Source organism: Trachypithecus francoisi, unplaced genomic scaffold (assembly GCF_009764315.1).
Source record: "Trachypithecus francoisi isolate TF-2019V2 unplaced genomic scaffold, Tfra_2.0 Lachesis_group3, whole genome shotgun sequence".
Taxonomy (NCBI): domain Eukaryota; kingdom Metazoa; phylum Chordata; class Mammalia; order Primates; family Cercopithecidae; genus Trachypithecus; species Trachypithecus francoisi.
Window position 1 is genome coordinate 92,724,528 of NW_022681468.1, and position 18,454 is coordinate 92,742,981.

The 18,454-nt window shown below is 40.7% G+C and overlaps 1 protein-coding gene and 1 long non-coding RNA gene across 2 annotated transcripts in view; one reads left to right on the plus strand and one right to left on the minus strand.

Moving 5' to 3' along the window:
• The window catches only part of LOC117070159 (centromere protein V-like), a 202,403-nt gene that overhangs the window by 142,048 nt on the left and 41,901 nt on the right, over positions 1-18,454 (plus strand). The gene's annotated exons all lie outside the window — the stretch shown is intronic.
• LOC117070160 lies at positions 10,983-13,787 on the minus strand. Its single transcript, XR_004431806.1, has 2 exons — positions 13,691-13,787; positions 10,983-11,558 (listed from the first exon to the last, which is right to left on the minus strand). It is a non-coding gene; the product is annotated as an uncharacterized LOC117070160 (long non-coding RNA).

Sequence of the window (18,454 nt, forward strand, 5' to 3'; positions counted from 1 at the left end):
AGTCTATTGTCTTATTTTATTAGCTTTCTCTTTAGGACAATCCTATAGTGAACTGTGTATTTAAAGGAGAAGAGAAACCGTAGAATAAATTGTAAAGATACACTCAGGCTTTTTTCCTCCTTGGCAAATTTTCAGGTGTTCTTGTTTGTTTGTTTATTTATTTGTTTTTATTTTAAAAGGGAGATTTAAACTGGGTCTGGTGTGGCCTGCAGTAGATAACGTATTGTTTGGCCCATGAGTTATAAATCTAGAGATTTCACACAAAATATGGCTTCTTTAAAAAATCAAAAGATATGATGCTGTGGCTCTTAGGGGCTTTCTGTGGGGCTAAGGCACATTCACTCCCGGGTTCCTCATGGTCCCTGGGGCACCCACTTCACTCATCAGGATTCCCTGCCACACCCCCAACGCATTTGCCTTCGAGTCTACAGCTTGGACTTGACTTTTTCCCATTAAAAAACTGGGTGAATGCCAATCAGCGGGTACAAAATGTAACCCTCTTAGCGCAGAAGTTTTAAAACAAGGCATGGACTTAATAGCTCAACGAGGAAGCCAATACTTTTAGAGAGGCTTTGCAGGTTAGTGATAAAATACATTTCCTGAGTGATTTTACACATTGCCATGGAAGGAAAGCAAGGGAACCACAAATGTTAGACTAAGTAAAATTTATCAAATCAGTGATCATCCAGAAAATTTTCCTTCATCGTTGCACTTACTTTTTATCATGACTGTCTCAGAACTGTTTTTTGGTGAGAATATGAGAAACATAAAAATGAAGAAGTAATTTTTTCACTCTCTAACAATCAGAAATCACCATTGGGGTTTTCTTACATTTTTGGGTGGTTTCCTCTGGCACCCACTTTCCTGAGCTTGGTTGGAGTGCTAGTTTTTCCTGGTGTTAATTATTAATGTGACCTGTTTATGTACCAGTTATCCAGCTAACCATTAATATCTGTTTACTCATTGATGACCTTTGCAATTGCGTACCTAGCTCCTGGCTGTAAATGTCAACTTTTTGTTTTTATGTGCTAAATGTTTTCTCTATATCCACTGAGTACCCGAAACAACTTCTTAACAAGGTAAAATAATATCAAGCAACACAAATATAACCTTTATGAATATGAAAAGGAAGACAACTACTATTTTTTTATGAGGCAACAGAACTTTCCTGTTTGGAATGAGCAAGATATGTACACAAATGGCAAATGCAAAGGATCCCTGAGGGTAAAAAAAAAAAAAAAAAAAAATTGGCAAGAAAAAATGTTCTTCTGCTTCTCTGCTTAGTTTGGAGAGGCGGGGTCGGGGCGGGGGCGGGGACAAGGAAAGGACTCTGACCTAATCCTGGGGAATGAAACCCAATTTTACTTTTTCAAAATGTCAGTGTTAAGCACTTGCACATTCAAGCAGCCCTGCAGGATTTATCTCTAGCTACCCAGTCAGTCTACATTAACCCCAACACGAGCAAGACATTTCCATTCCACACAATTGTAATGGCTAAAGCTGAGATTAAGCAATGCAGCTTGGATTAGGGCTGCAACTGGTGACCTTAATTTTACCCATCATTGGAGCCTGTGTACATTTGACTCTTCTTAATTGCATTTGCCTAATTTAAACAGACAATAGTAGCCCAAGACATGTTTTCACCCCCAAATAATAAAAAAGGAAGAAGAGCGTTTTCCTAGAAATTAACCACAGGACAGTCTTATTATGTCTGCTGCTTGGGTAACAAAAGCAGCTGTTTTCTTTTTCTTGCCCCATTAACATACCAGCACTGGGAAGGACCCATTGAAATATTATCATCTTTGCATAACAATACAACTTTAAAGTCTCACAGTGCTTCTTTAGCGAAATATTTTAAAATATTAATATCATCCCAGCCATAAATTACCATGATGGCATTCATAGAGATTAAAGTTTTGAGATACACCTTAGATGTACATTCACATTTTCTTATTCATCGAGTTCTAACTTCAGTAAAATTAGTTTTTTTAGATAGAGCTCTGAACACTTGCTGTGACTGTCACTTCGTGTTGAATTTATCATATAGAATTTAAGGCGGAAGACTGGGGAGCAATCTGTCACAAACGATTGTATTCATAATCGTTGAGGGTTGGGATGGGGGCTGGGGAGGAGACAAGCATCCTAGGGCCGCTCTTGTTGCCTGCACCATTCACTCGGCTCCAGTGGCAGTGGCGAGGGGATTTGCGTAGGCTGAGTGTGTAATGTGTTTCCTTCAAGCCTGCCTTGATGGCTCTGTCTACGCTGTACTTTGTGCACATAAATGCCTCTCAGGTTTTCTCAGCTAAATGATAACTCAGCTTGTCTTTTCCGGTGAATTCGGTAATAAATAGATATATTGGCTAGACGTGGGGTGTTCTGACTTAGTTAGATCCTCTCGTGTCCTGGAGTAGACAAGTGGACTCAATCATTGTGCTAGCAACAGGATACATACTTTCTGGGGAAGCATGGGGTTTTATGCTAAGTTTACAATGACATGAACTGAAAAGCAATTCAAAGTCAAGGTTAGTATTGTAACCTCACGTCTGTCTAGGGCATCTAGAGGGGAAAACGGTCAAAATGCAACATTATTTTCTTTGAAAATTGAACATCTATTAGGGGATTTTGAAATGATAGAGAAGTAGAACAGTTGAGTTGCTTCTTTTTTTTTTTTTTTTTTTTTTTTTTGTTGAGACGGAGTCTCGCTCTGTCGCCCAGGCTGGAGTGCAGTGGCCAGATCTCAGCTCACCGCAAACTCCGCCTCCCGGGTTTACGCCATTCTCTCGCCTCAGCCTCCCGAGTAGCTGGGACTACAGGCGCCCGCCATCTCGCCCGGCTAATTTTTTGTATTTTTTTAATAGAGACGGGGTTTCACCGTGTTAGCCAGGATGGTCTCCATCTCCTGACCTCGTGATCCGCCCGTCTCGGCCTCCTAAAGTGCTGGGATTACAGGCTTGAGCCACCGCGCCCAGCCGAGTTGCTTCTTGAACTCATTTAACGTGTACATTTTACTCTGGGAACTAAGTATTTTCCCAAGACTGCTATTCAGCGCTGCATTTTTTTCCTCTGATGTGCCAGGCATTTCTTCACAACCTCTGGATGTTGGAAGTCAAGTACTCTTAATAGCTTGCAGATCTATATCTGGGTATCAAAATCACAGGCTTTTGAACTTTGCCAATCAGAATCCCACATTTACATTTCCTTATTATGTCACATGCTCAATGAGCTTAATTGACACATGGAAAATTTCCTGTATACATCTTACTCAAGGCAACACTGGAAATTTGGGTTTATGGAATGTGTCGGCAGCCCTGAATGCTCTTGGCTTCTTCACTGCTGGCTTGGTCTGTGGCCCAGAATGATGCAAGTTATGCGTAGCTCAGAACTCTCAAATTAGCTGCTGGGGCAGTATTAGGAGTGTGTTCAGGCTCCAGAGCCATTTTTGAGGGCTGGAAGAGGGAGGGGGAGGCTCTGGCCCACTCCCCACTGTGAGGCAGTGGAGGTTACTGTTGTTTGTGAAGACTCAGGCCATTAACTTCTGCAGGAAATCTGCCCTCATTCCCAGCCTGCAATATGGCTAGGGGCCTCATCCTAGGCCCCTGTGGGATCCTGGGATTATTCTATTTGTAGCACTTATCATATTGCACTAAAGATCTTTTCATGGGTCTCTCCTCCAACCAGACAGGGGATGCATTGAGAGACAGGACTCAGCACCCAGCTCTGTGTCTGACCTACAGAGATACTCAGTAAAGGCAGCCTAGGTGCTGGGTAGGCTGTAGGACTAAGCAGGATTGGACATGGGATGGCAATGATAATAGCAGCTCCTAATTATGGAACAGGTACTCAGTGATCATAAATGCTAGCCTAGGTGATTCCTTATACCCATTTTACAGATGAGAAAAGTAAATAGGATGTAGCAAGGTCAGGTAGTGTTCACAGGGTAAATTAGGAAGCCAGAGAACTGAAAGGGGAACTGGGGAATTCCAGGCTATTCCTTATACTCTGAACATACACACCGCTGATTTATCTGAAGAAAGATAATATTTCCATGATCAAAATACAATTGAATAGCAGTTACAGAGCTAGTGAAGCCTAGAAAGAGTCCAGGCCTTGCTGTGGTTTCACTTCTAGTGGCACTCAGAGGGGTCTGTGTTTTCAGTTTCTGTATTATTTTTTGGCCTATGCAGTATTTCATTCTTAGCATTTTGCAATAAATTGGTGGACTCTCAATATTTCTATGTATCTGGCTTTACCATGTCCTAGTTCTGTGATCTTGGAAAATTTACTTCTGTGCTCCTGTGTCCTCTGCTGTGAATGTGAGGATGGAGGGTTGTCTTGAGGAGTGACCATTCTAATATTTGCCAAGATCCTAGAATGGTGCTTAGCACATTCTGAGTGGGCAGCAAACATTAGATGTTCTGATTTTTAGTTTTAGCTGTCCCTGTCTCTTCTGCTTGCTACTGTCCCTACCTACCTGAGCTTCCCTCTTGTGTCTCTGCTGCCCGCAAGTGTGTTGGGTGCTGGGAACATTGGCTGGAGCGTTTGCTGCATCTATCAGCCTGCGATTAGGGACCAGTGGTCCACGCTCACCTGACAGCCATCCTCACTGAGAGATAGCCACTTCTGCAGGGGCTGCCATGGATTGAGGCCTGTCTCTGTAAGTGGCCTGCTTCTCTGGCCTTCACCCCCTTTCTATCTATCAAAATCTCTCTCTGTCTCCCTGACTCTCTCCCTCCTCTCAAAGGCCCCAGCTTCTGCCCTCTTCCTCCCTGCTGGCATTATCTCCTCCCACAGCTTGAGCTTTGAGGAAACAAAAGCCAGGTGTCTTGGCTTTGGACTTTTAAAACAAACCTCCCTCGAGGCAGGGGAACAGAGAGGCCTGGCTTCCTTTGTAGAGCAGAGGGCAAATGCTGAGATAAAAACACAAATTAATATATCAGTAAATTATCCTGCCCCACTGACATACTCTCTAATCAGAAAGACAGTGAAAACACGGGAGGATGCCAGGAAAGAATCCAGGGGAGGAAGGAGGAGCCACAAAGTCAGCAGCAGCCCAAGGAGAACAGCCCCTCGGGAGGCTGCAAAGGCTGAACTTTTCCCCTGACTTTTTACTGGATGTGCAGGGAGCACCAGCTTGCACCACTGTGGGGTGACAGGAAGAGACAGACAACAGCGAGAGATGGAGAATGGAGGAACCAAGGAAGAAAACCGAGGCAGGGGCAGAGAGGCAGGGCTAATAACCATGTGGGCTAAGATCTCACTCCTTTGGACTCATAATCATCACAGTGACCTTCCTTAGTGGCCATACTCACTGCAGAAGTCACCCCATTTTAAAGACAAGGGGCTGTGCATGGTGGCTCACACCTGTAATCTCAGCACTTTGGGAGGCCGAGACGGGTGGATCACCTGAGGTCAGGAGTTCGAGACCAGCCTGACCAACATGGAGAAACTCCATCTCTACTAAAAATACAAAATTAGCTGGAGGTGGTGGTACATGTCTGTAATCCCAGCTACTCGGGAGGCTGAGGCAGGAGAATCGCTTGAACCTGGTAGGCGGAGGTTGCAATGAGTGGAGATTGTGCCATTGCAATCCACCCTGGGCAACAACAGTGAAACTCTGCCTCAAAAAAAAACAAAAGATAAGGAAACAGGAAGTCCAGGATAAGTGGACTTTCCCAATTTCCTGCACTTGCTAAATGATGGAGTCAGGTTTTCAGCCAGAATGTGGAGAATGGTGATCATGCACTTAACCACTTTGCTATTAGTACAGCCAAGTCTGTGATCTGATCAAACTGGAGAACTCAGTTGATATATGTAAAGATAAACAAAAACCTGGTAGAGCCAGAAGAAATTGAGACTATAAAAGAGAATGAGCCAGAAGTGGTGGTGTGAGCCTGTAGTCTCAGCTACTTGGGAAGCTTAGGCCGGAGGATCTCTTGAGCCCAGGAGGTCGAGACTGCAGTCATCACACCACTGCACTCCAGCCTGGGTGACAAAATGAGATCTCATCTCTAGGAAGATAAAAATAAGAGAATGAAGCTCTACTCCCAGGGCTTCAAATATGAATGAAATTTTCAAGTGAAAGAATAAAATTGTCACATCCACCACCTGGTGAAGAGCTTGCACAAACATGGCCTTATTGGCTCCACTCAACCCCGTGGGACAAATCAGGGCTTATTGCCCTTTTATAGATGTGAAAACTGAGGTTCAAAAGAATTAAGTGACTGAGCCAAGTAAATAAGAGGCAGAGTTTAAGATGGAACACAGTTCTACTGACTCAAAATCCAATGTTGATGGCATGGAGGACATTATTTGTCAGGGGGGCTCATAGTCCTATACTCAAGGGTTGCCAGGGAAGAGGAATGAACTAATATCTCTTTTCCCCATGCATGCTGGTGGGCTCACTTAGGAGAAATGCATGTTGAAGGTCAACTAGTGGGGTTGCACAGATGGGAAAAGAGGGATTTTCAGGTGGCTTTCAGCTGATGCATTTGATTTGTCAGGAGAGGACAGGTAGTTGGGATTCATGATATGAAAGAAATATGCAGGAAGGGAGCAATAGTAGCAAAAATTGCAAAGCTATGAGATAGAGAGGAAATGCAGGAAGGATTTCAAAGCAGAGTATAGACAAAGAATGCCTGGCATACAATCTGGAGAGGAAAAAGATGGGGAAAGGAAGTAGGAAGTGAAAACTGAGGGAAGTGGAAAAGAAAGTGAACATGTGGATGATTTGGAAGCTGTCCTCAAAAAGTAGAAATGTGGCCTGGAATCTGTACAACACAAACTGAAGGGAATATAATGTTTGGGATAGGAGAGGAAACACCTGCTTAAGAAGGGTGTTTCAAAAGTCAGAGCCACACCCAGACCAGAAGATTCAGGCAGACTGATGGACATCATTATGATGAGAAAAACAAAACAAAACAATATCTGTAAGTTTCAGCCAAAATAAAAGAAAAAATGTGGAGTGAGGAAAGGAAGAACAACCACAAAATCAATGTTCTTTCTAGAACTTGCTAGAATCACAATAGAAATATTGAAACACTATTAGACCAGTATTTTCTAAACATATCTGAGGATAGCACCTCCTCTTACTTTTTATTTTTTTAAAAAATTTTTTGAGACAGGGTCTTGCTCTGTCACCCAGGCTGGAGTACAGTGGCACGATCATGGCTCACTGCAGTCTCGACCTCCTGGGCTCAAGTGATCCTCCCACCTCAGCTCCCTGACTAACTGGGATCACAGGTGCATGCCACCACACCCATCTGATTTTTCTGATTTTTAGTATAGAGGGGGTCTCACTATGCCGCCCAGGCTGGTCTAGAACTCCTGGGCTCAGGCAATCCTCCTGCATTGGCCTCTCAAAGTGTTGGGATTACAGGTGTGAGCTACCATTCCCAGTCCTCTTTTTTATTTTTAAAAATCCTTCTTTAATATCTTGTGGAACTATAATTTTAGGAACATAGTTTATAAAATGCTAACTTGGTAGCATTAAGGTGGACTTTTCCACCCCTGAATTCCCTCCTCCCAAATTGTAATCCTTTTTGGTTTTTGAATGATGGCTAATAACTCTTCTGATTCTTGGTGCTTTCACTGTGCCTGCCTATACGCGACCTCTGTTAGGCTATAAGCTAGAAACCCAGGCTTATTAGAATTTTGCATAAATAAGCATCATAGGATTTTGAGCATTGGCTTTAGAGACTCTCCCATGAGCAAATATATGAGTTTGGCACCCTGAAGCTTTTGCAGCTATTTTGACTGCCCACAGAATTTTTCTTGCTTACTTACTTGTTTCTTAGCTTCCATTCAGAAGGTAGAACTTTCCAGCTAATTGACCTCCAAATAGTTGAAGCGTGATTATATTATTGCTACTAATAATATTGGCATTGCATAAAAGCAACAGAACCAGTCTGCAGATATATACACTGCAGAGGCCCTTTAAAGAAACAGTTAATCCAGAGATTAGGCTGCATATTTTGAGGACTTTTTCAAATTTTTGTCATGCACACACACTCATCTGATGCTTGCAACAGTGTTGAGCATATTGTTTGTGAAGTGATAGTGAACCTCAGTACGAGAAATACATGACCACCTACTGGTGGGGTTACAAAGGCAGAAATTCAGCTATAATCAAACAAACAAATGCATTCTTCTTTCTACACATTCATGAGACAGGAGTGTAAACTCACTTGTGGAATTTACAGTTTTCCACAAGTGGATTTGGTGGAGGCATCTGACTGGGTCTGTTTCTATGTCTTTCACTGTATGCATCTCTTATCGTAAAATTTAAACAAAGAAATGACAGTTGGCCTCTTGCCATGGAATTAGATTCCATTATAGAATAAGTTCTTATCACTAGTCCCAATGGTTTTACCCAAGATGTCTTTTTGGATACATTTAAGGTAGATATTTCAGGGTCCAATCAGATACATCAAAGGAAAATAAATGCTAACATAAAAATGGACAAAGGAAGGGAAATAATGATGTTGCTTTGTGCAACTTTTAGAGTAGTTTGTTTCATGCCAGACATTACCTTTATCCTGTCTGCCCTATTTATCATAAAAATTTTACTTTGAAAATGTTATTTTAGAAGGAAATTTTGTTGTGACAAGACTTAAATGTAGGAGGTGAAAGAATTAGATAGTGAACATCCAGGTATCCATCACCCACTTTCGACAATGAACACTTTACTTCTCTTGCTTTTTCACATCTCTTGCCATCTGTCCTTCCCTCCACCCAATCATCCAACCATCTTGATTTTCCGACGCATTTCAAATGAGTTGCACGCCTTGATACCGTTACCACTAAACTTTTCAGTATGCAGATCATTAACTAGAATGCAATATTTACTTACAAGGTTTGTTTTGAGGTGGATAGAGTATAATGTTCAAACTATGTACATTTTGGTGGATTTTGGCAAATATACACAGTTATGTAACCCAAACAACTCTCAAGATCTGGGATGCTTCTAGCATCCCAAAGTTTTCTCTCATGCCCATTCCACCAATCCTTGCCCCATTTTCCTGAAGACAACCATTATTCTGATATATAATTTTTCACCCTAGATTAATTTTACCCATTTTAGGATTTCCTGTAGATACAATTATGCAGTGAGAAAAAGAGGTGCAGGGCTTTTTCACTCAGAATAGTGGTTTGGAGATTCATTATGTTGTTGTGTGTCTCTACTGTAGTTTGTTCCTTTTTATTGTTGAGTAGTATTCCATCGTAGCCACATACCACTGAGAAGAATTTTAAGAGAGATAGAATATGCACCAAAGAATGCCAGAGGAGAGTTTCTGGGATAATAAGATGGTGGTGGTTGGGGGGACCTGAGGTATTTTACTATAAAAAAGAGCACTTTTAGGAAAGGACATGAGAACCACCTTCTACTATTTAAGGCAAGAATGAGCACACATTCTAGCAATGGGCCAGATAGTAAATATTTTAGGCTTTACTGGGCCATGTGGTCTTTTTTCAAGTACTTAATTCCTACCTTATAGTAGAGTAAAAGCAGCCACAGACAATATGTAAGTGAAGTAAGATTGTGTTCCAATAAGACTTCATTTATAGACACTGAGATTTAAATTTCATGTGATTTTCATGTGTCACAAAATATTATTCTTCTTTTGATATTTTTCCCAACCATTTGAAAACTTGAAATCCGTTCTTAGCTCATGGCCCATATGAAAACAGATGGTGGGCCAGATTTGGCCTACAAGCCATAGTTTGTCAATCTTTGATAAAAAAGCAGTGTCAAATGGAAGAAGGAATCATTATTCTGTTTAGAACTAGTGGGTAATATGAAGACTAAAGGAGGCAGCTTTTGCTCAGAAAACTGAAGATCTTTCTATTAATTAAAGTAGTGTTGAAATGGATTCTAATTCCCTACTTTGTCTCTGTCCCTTAACCCTATTGCTAGCATAGGATTAGCAGGACAGGCTACAGGGCTAGTCAGTTTAGTGCAGTTGTTCAGTTCTTCTCAGTCTAACTGTATGACCTCTGGCAAGTTAGTTAACTCTTTTCTGTTTCCATTGATTCATCTAACAAATAAGACCAATAACAGATCCTGCCTCCTAGAGGCATTTTCAAGATTCAATAAGTTAAGTGTCTATGAAGTCCTAGGAAAAGTGCTGATTCACAATCAGTTCTCAATATACTTAGGATAGTGTCTGGCACACAGTAAGTGTGAAATATGTATTTATTATTATCATTACTGTTGTTATTGCTTTAATCATTGGGAAGTTGGATAGGCATGTGTGAGAATTTTGTTGAAGGAATTCCTACTTTTCATAGTAGGCTGGACTAATAGATGCTTAAGTTGCTTTCCTGTCCTAATCATCAGCATTCTCTTCAATTTAGTGCCTGATACTTTGACCCTGAGGCTCAACTGTTATTGAAATCTGAGAAGAAATAACATAACATTCTAGTCATTAATATTAGCATAGCCTACATAATAAGGTAAAAGTACAGTTGGGCCTCCATATCCCTGGGTTCTGCATCTGCAGCTTCGAGTAACCACAGATTAAAAATAATTGTAAAAAAAAAAAAAAAAAAAAGAAGAAGTAATAATACAGCAATAAAATGAATACAAATAAAAATACAGGATGATAACCATTTACATAGCATTCACATTATATTACGTATTGTAAGTAATCTAGAGATGATTTGAAGTATACAGGAGGATATGAGTAGGTTATATGCAAATACTATACCATCTTATATAAGAGACTTGAGCATCTGCAGATTTTGGCATTGAAGAGGGTTCTGGAACCAATCTCCTTCAGATACAGAGCAATGGCTGTGTATTTTGTTTCTGCTTGATCTCTCCTTACCCTGGATCTTGGACCTACCTCTCAGTAGATCTGATTAAGGATTAATTATAAGGCCTCATGTGGATGCTGACTAGTTGTAATGCTACATATGAGAAAGTGAGAGGAGTAGGGATCTTTGCTTTGTAAAGGGAAATGTGTCAAAGCATCAAGCAAGCATTAATTTTTTCTAAGAGCTTTATTCACATATTGGGCAATGCTGAATAACCGGATAGTTGTGCGAGTATTAATGCAATTATGTCTGGATGTCCTGTGATGTTGTGGGACTGGTGCTCCAAGTCCGTTATGATTGCTGCTGCCTGTTGAGAACAGGGGAATTCAAGTAGAGTTGACTGTGGTGGATCTCCATTTGCAACCCCTCATCCCCCAGTTATAACACTTATACTAGATTGTTGTCTTTGTTTACTTGGTCTACGAAATGTATTTTCCCAAGCCTGATTATTTATCTTATTTTTCTCTGTTAGCTGGCTGGAATGATGGCCTCTGTTTCTAGGTGTGGTAAGCACGACATAAAATCACAAAATGGTACTAGCAGAGACCTGTGGGATTATTTATGTTAACATTTCCGTTTTCCACATGAGAAAACCAAGGCACAGATAAGAGAAACTTCATGCTTCTGGTCCAGTGCTCTTTGTATTATGCCAGATTCATCTTCAACTGTAAGCAGGATCGGATGTGGGGCATGTTGCTGAAGGTGGCAGGAGGGCCAGATGGAGGCAAGCCCCATCTTCACGCCTACAATGTAGAGTTTTGGCATTATTTCCAAATAAATACATATAATAACTGGAATACTACCTCTATTATATTGAACACTCTCAGAAAACACTGTAAGTATCAAATAATAAAGCCTAATTCATTAAAAAATCCTGTTAGGGGATGTCTTTATTATTTCACATATTGGAATCTCAAATGGTGGCATTGGTCTCAGTCTTTCTGTAACTCACAAAAGCCCTGCTGATGAGAAAGTGATACCATAGTATTTACGTGGGTGCTTAAACATTTAGACATCCATGTGAACAGACAATTCCAGGAAGAATTGCTGTTAGGACACAGAGCAACATCAAGGCAGGCCTTGATTGATCCTAGATGATAAGTTAAAAAAAAGGTCAACATGGACATGAAGAAAGAACAATAGAAGGGAAGAAATGCTAGATAGTGAAAAGGGAAATAAAAGAAAGGAGGTAGTGTACCCTGGCAGTTCCCATGAAGTTAAGGTGGCAGGGGAAATGCAAAGCTCTCTGACGGGGCTGAATCTCCTAGTCTTTTGACGAAAGTAAAAATGGGGGCTTTCCCCATTAACCCCCACATGACTTAATGTAGCCTGTTCAATAGTCTCATGTGTTTTTTGAAGCATAAAGGATTTGAGTTGACTCTTACTATTTTCTAGCTTGACTCAAAGATGGTTTACAGCACAGGAAGTTCCAAGGTTTCACATAAACAATGTCATGAGAGTTATTAATTTTTGGAGTTAAGATTATTGCCTCCTGACTGACTTTCTGAACTTTTTGGATTTAGTAACTACTGCTTGGAAGGCAAATATTTGCTTTCCATATTAAAAAAAACTCCACTTTTTAGAGTATGTAAAATGACACACTAACATGAACTAAATTCATAATGAAGCCGAATTCTTTTAAAAAGTATTATATCTATAAAATTAGAAAACCATTTCACCCTTTTGTGTAAAATACCTACGCTAATGCCTTGCTCACTCAATTTTTTTTTTTAAAATCAATTTTAAGGAGAATAAAGAATTCTGCTGCAAAAACAAGTTGAAAGTCTAAAACTTGTTTATCGCAGTAGAGGCTCCAAGATCACACATGTCCATTAGAGGTATTCAGTGCAGGGTCACTGGAGGGTCGGCAAGAGACAGCCAATTAGATGTCTGTTTTTCCTTTCAAAGTCCTGTCTGTTTCCTTCACTCTCTTCAAAACACCCTAAGTAGACGTATATATCATGAGGCCAAAGCAAAAAAAAATAAATAAATAAATAAAATAAATAAATAAATAAATAAATAAATAAATAAAAAGCCTTAGAACAGTGGGAGTTGTATTATCCAATACTCATATGCATTTTAAATACCCATCATTATCAAGAGGAAAAACGAAGCCCAGTGTCTGATAAGAGGATGTGCTACAAAGTAGAATACTATTCAATTCTGTCTAAACTTAGGCAGGAAAAGGCTACTGAATACAATTCTTGGTTTTTCACCGTGGGAGATAGACGACTTCAAAGTTGTAGCAAAAGTATTTGTTTAGAGTAGGGAGGATCAAGACTTTCTGGTATTTACAGTGAAAAAACAACAACAACCCAGCCTATCTTTTAGAAAAGGAATGCATGGTTAAATTGGCTCAGCTTGTCCTTAGCAACCTGAACTCGGAGGCCACATTTTTTCCTCTCTAAGAAGCAAGTGGGAACTTGAAAAGTATGTAGCATGTCGTGAAAAGGGAGCAGTGAACTTTGCTCAGGTCTGCAGCCAGCACTGAAATCTGAACCTTCTGTAGTCCCTGGACTGGTGTCCCACCTCCCTGCCCCCCAACCTTCCTTTTTAATCCCTCTGCATAGAGCGCTTTAGCAAGCTACCTAGGACTGGAAGCAGAGCAGTTGTGACTTCTAAGAGAAAACCTGTTCTCTAAGTATTTCTGATGCCATTAAGAAGGAAATGCTAATGACACACACACGCACAAAAAAAAAATCCCACTAAACCCGACTTTATAATTATGATTATGATATTCAACCTTATTTTTTATAATATGTATGGAGAAAATATAGAAAGATTTTGTTTTGTTGCATTCATTTTAAAGATAGCTTGAGAAGTTTTGGAGGTTCCCTGTCTAGAGATTATCATTGCCTGGAAAGATTTTTCTTACCTTGTTGGCGGGGAACATCATTAAAAGCCCTGCATTTAGGCAGCTTGCAGTATGAATCTTTTCACAACAGTAAGTTACTTGGTAACTTGAGCTGCACTCGTTCCTGAAATTCTTTCACATAATTGAAGATTAACTTGATTCCCCGGATTGTTGAAGGTGGTTGACAGTGTGGGGCTGGGGTGGGTGGAAATAGATTATTCAAATTACAAAGAAGTAGGTGTACCCTAAGTGACTGCTCCATTACTGATCATGATGGTTTGCCTTCCTAAGTATTCATCAAGCTTGGTGCTGCAGGATCATGTGGGGAGGGAGGAGAGTGCACCGCCAATGTTCAGAAAGCAGGTGAACCTCAGAGAAACTTAAATATTTTGTAAAGAGACTTATATGTAGTAATGGCTACTCCAGAATCCATTAACGCCCAAACAGGCTGACTCAAGGGTTCTGGCTTTCTCAAGTGGCTAATGTAAACAATATGAAAGTCAATAGCCGGGGACATTCCAAGATAGTATTAACACGATTGATTTATTGATGGTTGCACAATGGGAGGTTATCTTTTGTTAATTGACTCAGTAAATAAGCTCCCAGGCGTCAGTGCATAGGGGGAAAAGCAACCAGTGGAGGAAAAGGTGAGGCACCTGGATTATAATTGTTTTCCACTCCCAGCCTGTCTTAGTAAATTCTGTACCACTTCCTCTGCCAACCTCAAACACAGCTTAGCAATTTTAATTTCGGCCAAAACTCTGCATCCGTGTTTCATGAGGGGAAGACTCAAGGGTAGTATGTTCCTATCAAACAATCAAACTCCTTCTTTCCCTTTCTTTCTCCTTCCTTCCTTCCTTCTTTCCTTCCTTTCTTCCTTCCTTCCTTCCTTCCTTCCTTCCTTCCTTTCTTTCTTTCTTTCTTTCTTTCTTTCTTTCTTTCTTTCTTTCTTTCTTTCTTTCTTTCTTTCCTTCTTTCTTTCTTTCCTTCTTTCTTTCTTTCCTTCCTTCTTTCTTTCCTCCCTTTCTTCCTTCCTTCTTTCTTTCTTTCTTTCTTTCTTTCTTTCTTTCTTTCTTTCTTTCTTTCTTTCTTTCTTTTGCTTCAGGAAGATATAAAGCAATAGCAGGTGAGAGAGAGAGTTCACTGACTTGGCTTATTATTAATACAAATCTAGAAATGGCAGGGAATAAGAGTGTATGATCTTTTAACCTCCAAGAAGTGATTGAACCAGGGCGATAATACATTGTTTGCTGTTGGCAATTATTTATGAAGCACTTCTCTATAAAGACTACTATAATTTGGTACTTCCTCCTCCTAGGAGGAAGGGGGAAAGAAAAAAAATGCTTTATAAATTTTGGCCGATTCCTAGTACAGCAGCCCCCCTTATCCTCAGTTTTGCTTTCCACAGTTTCAGCTACCTGTGGTCAATCGCAGTCTAAAAATATTCAGTAGAAAATTCCAGAAATAAACAATTCCTAAGTTTTAAATTTCACACTGTTCTGAATAGATGAAATCTTCTGCCATCCTACCCTGTCTCACCTGGCCTGTGAATTGTACCCTTTGTCTAGCGGATCCACGCTGTATGCCCACCCCTCCCCGTAGTCACTTAGGAACCATCTCTGTTACCATATTGACTATCACAGTGTCACAGTGCTTGTGTTCAAGTATTTCTTATTTTGCATGGTAATGGCCCCAAAGTACAAGTATAGTGATGCTGGCAATTCAGATATACCAAAGAGAAGCCGCAAAGTGCTTCCGCTAAATGAAAAGGTGAAAGTTCTGGACTTAATAAGAAAAGAAAAAGTATCCTGAGGTTGCTGAGATCTACAATAAGAATGAATATATTATCCACAAAATTGCGAAGAAGGAAAGAGAAATCCGTGCATAGTATGTATAGGGCTTGGTGCTCTCTTCAGTTTCAGGAATCCACCCAGGGTCTTCCAGGGTGTCCCTCAAGGACAAGGGGAAACTGCCGTGTTATATCTGCTGAAGTGGGACCTCCTGGATCAATTCCTAACACTTTGAACTTGGCAACATAGATTTTTTTTGGACTTTTACACTTTTATCAGCGATAGTTGAAAAATTTAAATTACTCACTGTTTAACCCTTACCGTCTTCTAGAACAGTGGTCCCCATCCTTTTTGGCACCAGGAACTGGTTTTGTGGAAGATGATTTTTCCATGAACAGGGTTGTGGGGATCATTTTGGGATGACACTATTCCACCTCAGTTCATCAGACATTAGATTCTCATAAGGAGCACCTAACCTAGATCCCTGGTGTGAGCAGTTCACAATAGGGGTCGGCTTCTATGAGAATCTAATGCCACTGCTGATCTGACAGGAAGCATGATCCAAAGTAATGCTCCCTCGCCCACTGCTCACCTCCTTCTGGGGCCTGGTTCCTAACAGGCCACGGATTGGTACTGGTCCGCAGGCCGGGGTTGGAAACCTCTGTTCTAGAAAACTCAAAAAACATCAATTTCTCCTTTCAGGTTGTCTTTCCCTCTGTCTCCCTAAGGCCTTTCTTTTTTTGATATGGGAATTCTTTAAGCTCTGACTTCTCTTTTCCTCTTTCCTCTGCCATCTCCTGTCAATCTCTTCCAGCTGCTGGCTGCACTCTGCAGGGGAATGCAGAGTGAGAGTGAAGTACAAATCAACACCTGCACCCACTCCAGCTCTGTCTGCACCTTCAACCATTTCCTGTCGTGACTTTTCTATTTCTGTACCTAACCCACCCCATCCCATTCTGCCATTGTTTTTGGCCCCAAAACTTGGAGTCCACCTCACTTTCTCACTTTCTTCTGTAAGTTCCCAAGTCCTATAGATTCTGCTTTTAAAATGTATAGTTCATAAATGATGAGCTTTGCGTCCCAGGTAGATTACATTGGACTGTGGATTGGCACACGGTAAGTATTCAATTAATCTCTGTTGAATGAAGGAATGAGTGAGTGGCTCCTCCTTAAACCAGGGTCCCTGCTCCAAAAAATAATCCTACGTAGCTTTGCATACTACTGTATTCTTCTTCATAATAATCATCTCTGATCACATTATTTCAGGGCTCAAAAACAGTCAGTAACTAGTTTTCTCCTGAATCCAGGGTAAACTACTCTTTTTTCAAGCCACCCACAGTGTCTTTTTGTTGTCTTCCACTGAACTCCTAAATATCCTATGCTTAACACAGAATATTGCTTATTTTCCTCTAAATTCTTTTTTTTTTTTTTTTTTGAGATGCAGTCTCGCTGTGTTGCCCAGGCTGGAGTGCAGTGGTGCGAGCTCAGCTCACAGCAACCTCCACCTCCCAAGTTCAAGCAATTCTCCTGCCACAGCCTCCCGAGCAGCTGGGATTACAGGCATGTGCCACCACACCTGGCTAATTTTGTATTTTTAGTAGAGACGTGGTTTCTCCATGTTGTTCAGGTTGGTCTCAAACTCCCGACCTCAGGTGATCCGCCTGCCTCGGCCTCTCAAAGTGCTGGGATTACAGGCATGAGCCACCACGCCCGGCCTTCTCTAAATTCTTTATATTGCTCTGCTCTCCTATTGTAGCTCATTTTATTTCTTCAATCAGAATGTTTGTTCTATCATTTTTTTAAGCTGCATTTTTTTTTTAATGTTTTTTTGAGGTCCATTTCAAATGCTACCCTGTCCATGGAGCTATTTTTAGTTCCATATACCTCTTTCTCAGCCAAGCTAGATGTGCTCTTCCTCTTGGGGCATTTATTGTATTCAGCCTGTATCATATATATTTCTATACTTGATTTATTCTTTCCTAATAGAAGGTAAATGCTTGGGAGACAGGAGCTAAATCTTACTTCTTTTTTTCTATGCCTGGACTCTCAATGCCTTGCACATAGTAGGCACACAGAATGCTATTATTGAATAACAATGATTTTTATATTCTCATCCATGTGAGTTTTTTTCTTTCTCCTTTGATTTCATGTTGTTGTTCAGCATTGCGTGAGTGTGCGTTTTTCCATTTGCTATGTCCTGCTTAGCACCTTTAGTTTTGAAAGACACATTTAATTATTCATCTTTCCCATTTTGACCTATCAAATAAAATGTATTTTTTTCATGTGAATATCCAAAGTGAGAGAGGATACTGTGAAATGTCTCATGAACTGCTGTTCCGAGGTAGTATTTATAAGCAATCCCTCTATCTGGATTTCTTTGAAATTTTATTTTTATTTGTACAGATTTAGGGGGTACAAGTGCAGGTTTCTTACATGCATATGTTGTGTAGCGAAATCCACATTTATCATCATTATTTTAAACTGGTCTTCGGAATGCAGGGAGGTCCAGGAGAAGGGCTCCTTCAGTTTGCCCTGCTGCAGCCTGCTTCGGGTTTGCCCAGCTTTCTGTTCTTTCCCTACCCCTTTTAATGTCTGGGAATTAGTTACCCTGAAGTTCCACTTCATACAGAGCTGCCTGCAACTTGAGATGCAAACTCCAACACTGTGGGCCACTTTTTAGAAGCATGTGGTCATTCGGGAAACAAAGGCACTCCTGTTTCCTCTTCTCAATAACAATTAAGACATCAGATTAATAGAATCTTTAAATTCTTGAACTATGCTCGCAGAATAGTTTGTGTTTGCTTTAACACAAAGGAATACTTTCTGAACCCTAAAGGTCACCCAAGAAATAAGAGAGAGACGGCTTATGAATTGTGTATACTGGTGGATTTTTGGAGAATGGCATGTGTCCTAGGCAGGGCGCTCTGGCTCTGGAGGGACTTGGCATGGGAGTACTCTGTGATTTACTCTGGAGAGGCATTTCCTGGGCAGGGAA